The sequence below is a fragment of the Orycteropus afer genome, unplaced genomic scaffold, assembly GCF_000298275.1.
Source record: "Orycteropus afer afer isolate SDZICR_OR568_19922 unplaced genomic scaffold, OryAfe1.0 scaffold00210, whole genome shotgun sequence".
Taxonomy (NCBI): Eukaryota; Metazoa; Chordata; class Mammalia; order Tubulidentata; family Orycteropodidae; genus Orycteropus; species Orycteropus afer.
This window is the reverse complement of record NW_006921797.1, coordinates 1,642,512-1,647,772: the sequence shown is the minus strand read 5'-3', so window position 1 is coordinate 1,647,772 and position 5,261 is coordinate 1,642,512.

The window sequence follows — 5,261 nt, the reverse complement described above, 5'->3', positions numbered from 1 at the left end:
AAATTCACTTTTCATACAGCAGTTCACATATACTTTGTCTCATGTCATTGACCAAAATTTACAATGCAACAGCTCCCCTCCCACTTCCTCCCCATGGTTACCTCTTCCCAGTGCCCATCCCTCCATACTCTTCTGCACCCTGAGCTATCTCCCTGCCTAGCAGATGTTTTAAGAGTACTCTGCCAGTGAAGCAGTACTTACTTTGTGCCACAAGGTAATTCCTTTTTCTAGTGTCTGTCTTCATACAGTAAAGACAAGACCAAAAACCAAACCCACCGTTATGAAGTTGATTGTGACTCGTAGCAACACTTTAGGGCAGAGTAGAACCACCCCACAGGGTTTCCAAAGCTTAGGGAAGCAGGCTGCCTCAGCTTTATTCCACAGAGTAGCCAAATACATTAACTGCTGCACTACTGGAACTCCTAGTAAAGACAATTGTTGTGTTAGATTGTCATATATAATCCTTATGTTACTAGCTGCTTTTATTTTTTTTAATTTTTATTGTGATTTAGGTGAAAGTTTACAGAGAAAATTCATTTTCATTTTCCATACAGCAGTTCATACAGACTTTGTTTCATGACACTGACTGCAATTCCCCACAGTGTATCATATAGCATTTAAGTTTATAGTAAATATATATGTTCGTTTTTACATCTCTTTTTAGCAGTTTTTCCAGAATGCTCTTGATGGACACAAGCTAACTTATTCTACTTAAGTTGATGATCACATGATCTGTATCTCATAAGCCAGATTAATAATAATACTCACACACTTTTAAAAAACTGTATATATTATCATTTATTTTAGGGATATTGTTCGAATAGGTATCTGTACTTTTGGGCATAATTGTTCAAATTATTTTCACTTTTACTTGCTTTTAAAGAATGATTTCTATTAAGTATGCTTCTAGGCATTTTTTTGCATGTAGAACGTCATAGAATTGTCTGTTTCTTTATTGGAGTGGTATGCACAATGAAAAAATAACATGACATTAGGCGGTCTTAGTACTGAACAAGAGTTTGTTGCCACACTATGATTAGGATTATCCCGAGCATTTAAGTTAAGTTAAGAATTAGCTATTTATTTAAAAATAGTTATCACAAAGAATTATAGTTGGCACACTATGGGAGAAAGTTTCCTTGATTTTCTAAATGTACACACTGTTGTTGTTATTTGCCATCAAGTTGGACCCAACTCGTAACAACCCCTCCTTGGGTTTCCAAGGCAGTATCACTACGGAAGTAGATTGTCCAACCTTCCTTCCGAGGAGTGGCTGGTGGGTTTGAACCGCCAGCCTTTTGGTCAGCAGTCAGTTGCCTTAGGCACTACGCTACCAGAGCTCCTAATGTACACACTAGTGTATGTATTTTGAGCTGCCTCAAACCAGACTTGAGTATCATTAATCTGGAGAAGGGGAAAAAGGGACTGTTACTTATTGTCTGCTTGCTATTATATACCAGTATTGTATTGTGACTAGCATGTGAATACAATAGATGTTTTGTATGTTACCTACCTTAAACCTCACAACACCATAGAACAGATGCAGTCTCTCTGTTTCACAGATTAAGAAACTTAAGTCTTGTATCTAGAATGCATAATGTAAATCTTATCACATTTAATTTACATAAATTCAACCATATGTATTGAGCCAAAAGTCAAAACATAACATAATAATTTAAATATTGTAGGCATATCCCTCTTACTGAGCTTTGCTTCACAGTAGACGTGAGCTGAAAGATAGGACTTTGCTGTCCCCTAAAAACTCTGGTGGTGTAGTACCTAAGGCATCTGACTGCTAACCAGAAGGCTGGCAGTTCAAACCTACCAGCCACTCCTTGGAAGGAAGCTTGGGCAATCTACTACTATAGAGATACTGCCTCAGAAACCAAAGGAGAGGTCGCTATGAGTCAAACCGACTCAATGGCAGTGAGGTTGGTTGGTTGAAATTGGTTTCACTGCCTGGTAAGAGGATCTCACTATGTTCATATGTTCACTTTGATTGTAGTGCTCAGACATGTAATGTTCATACAACATGGTTTCTAGTGCTCAGCCAAAGAAGTAGCAATTTGTTCTAAAAGAAAAACTGCTGTTTCAGGCTTGTTGTGCAAATGTGTTTGTCTCTAAAGTGGCCTGGCAAATGGCTACCACAAATCTATCATCTGTGCCTGTAAATTCTGTCTGATACACATAGAAACACATACAAACCCACACCCTTTAAATCATATATGTATTTTATATATTGTGTATATAACTTTACTGTGTTCTTCATTAATGTATGCATTGTATCTTTATATAAAACATATTTCTGTACCAAGGTAATACACAGAAACCATATACATTGTATTTTATCAGTAATTTAAGAGATGTGTTAAGGAAAATGTTGACTCTACATCCACAGACTGTATATTGTTTACCATACTATTCCCAGGATCTGCCATATTGCCAAGCACAGTATTTACTGAATAAATGGAAAAAAACAAAAACAAAAAAAACCTCTTGTAATCACTCAGCTACTTACTTTTAAAGGAATAAATATACATATGGAGGCCATATTTTCCCAACTCCAATTATTTTTTAAATGAAATTTTATTGTGTTTTTTGGTGATAGTTAACATAGCAAGTTAGGTTCCCCTTTAACAGTTTCCACAGAAATTAATCAATGACATTAGTTACATTTTTCACATTGTGTCAACTTTCTCATTAATTGTGTTCTGGTCTATTTTAATATTCTAGTTTCCTTGTCCCCTTATCTTCTCATCATTGCTTAGGGTTAAATGTTTACTTTTGAGATTCTTATGGAAGTCTTCCAGGAAAGCACCAGTCTAACAGGTAATATCCTTTATTTTGTCTATCACTCTGCTTTTTGGTTAAATAATGATCTCAGGGGATAGATTTAGTTCAAGGTTTAAAGAATACCTCAGGAAAAGTCTCACGGAGTTTTCTGCCAACCCAAATTTTTTAGAGGCACTTTTAAGTAATCTGCTTTGTTTCCCAAATGGTTTACACTTGAGTAATGTTAGGATATTCAATATGGATATAGAATATTAGAAAATACAACTATCTCAGAACATTTGGCCCGGTGGCCACTGAACTCATTATTATTTCCTTTCTTTTTTCTAGCTGTTCATTTATACATGTCTATAGATTTGCTAAAGGAAATTCAGCCATACTGAGCATAATTTCTTTGATGAAAACACACAGTAGGTTTCTGCTGACCCCTTACCTACAGAAATGGAAGGACTAGAAAATGGAAAATGTAAATAAGATGACAAATCTATGTGTTACTCTCACTTCCTTATGTGATATTTGTTATCTGCTTACAAACACCAGTTTCATGAATGTCCCATCTGATCTGGTGTATGAGGAAGAAGTACTCCCTCTAGAGCTTTGTAAAAAGAAAAGTCCCCTGAACTGCCATGGGCCAGCCATTCTTGCCATGATGACCAGCATACATCACATGACTACCAGGCCAAAATACCATCATTTCTCTTATATTTGGCTGGAAGAGAAGGTTTGATGCAGTGGAAAGAGAACATTTGTTTATAATTCTAGGTCAGAACCAGAATATCCAGAAATAATGAGCTTGTGCAAACAAACTTTAAGAATGTAGGTTCAAATAAAATAGTAACAACTCTAAATAAAATAGTAGCAAAAATAATTCAACAGTAAATCAAGTTTCTTTTATAATTAAAGAAAAAAGTTTCTGTGAACTCTGACTCATGGTGAACCGATGTGTGTTAGAATAGAACTGTGTTCCGTAGGATTTTCAGTTGTTGAGTTTTCAGAAGTAGATTGCCAAACCTTCCAAGGTGTCTTTGGGTATACTACCACCTCCAACCTTCCAGTTCACATCCAAGCACATTAACTGTTAGAAAACCCCAAACCCAAAAAACCCATTGCCTTTGATTTTAACTCATAGACACCCAGCAGGGCAGAGTAGCACTACCTCATAGGGTTTCCAGGGCTGTAATTTTATGGAGGCACCCTGCCACATCTTTCTGCCACAGAGTGGCTGGTGGGTTCAAACTATGATCTTTGGGTTAGCAATTGAGCTTAATCCACCAGGGCTCCCTTCATTTATAACAGTAATAGAAAATATAAAATATGCTAATGAGAAATGTGTAGGCCCATGTGAAGAAACCTTAAAAAAACCTGGAGGGGGCTGTTGGTGAATCAGAGAACAAGGGATATGATAAAGGGGGGGCATCAAAAATCAAAGAAAAAAGGAAGCCTCATTCAGTAAAAATTATTCAGAGTGTTAAATATTTGGGGGAAAAAGGCAAGTCAATTTGAATATGTATTTCATGTTATGTAGCAGAGTAAATTTCAGATAAATTGGAGAGTTAAACAAAAATAAATAAATAAATACCCTTATGCTAATTTCATTTTTAAAAGATACTTATCTGAAGGGGGAAGTACTTTCCAAACATTAAAGAATTGGAAGTTCATTAGATTTGACTCTTAAATGGAACTATGACATTTATTCTATCTTGTTTTACCACCTCCCTTCCTCTCAATACAAATGAACAAATTAAAAGATCTGTAAATTTTGCAAAACACAACAGATAGTTATCTTTAAATAGGGTATTCATACAGATACTTTGAATAGCACCAAGACTTACGTAGAAAAATGAGCAAAGAACGTGAGAAGACAGGCTCATTTGTGAAAGATGAAATACAAGCATATGGGAAGATGTTATTCTACGATAGGTAGTCAAAGAATTAAAATTTTAAGATGCAATGATAATGTTATTTTACTTTTCAAGTTATAAAGAGGATTTTTTGTTTTTTTTCTTTTTATGCTGTTGGTAAAGGTGCTGTGGATAGAATATACTCACATACTTCTAATAGATTAAGTATTTGAGTGAGGAGCCCTGGTGGTGCAGTGGTTAAGCATTTGGCTGCTCACTGACCCACCCAACAGCTCTGCAGTGTAGTAAATTACTTAGTATGGCTTTTCTACCTATAAGTCATTGTAAACTCAGTGGTGGAATGAGCAACTGAGGAGCTGATTGTAAATGTTATCCACGTGGAGTATTTCTGTTGGGCGTGGCACAGTACAATGTTCTGGGAGGTGCCCACTTTCTCTCAGGTGCTTAGCGTTCTGATGCTATGATTGGCTAGTTTGACCACCCTGCCGGGCTCAAAAGGAGGCCTCCTGGAAGCAGAACTCTCTCTGACTGCTGGTTGAGGAAGAAGTGCTGCTGAAAGAGACACGCGCCCCTGAAAGAGACACGTGCTGCTGGGAAAGAGATGCGAGA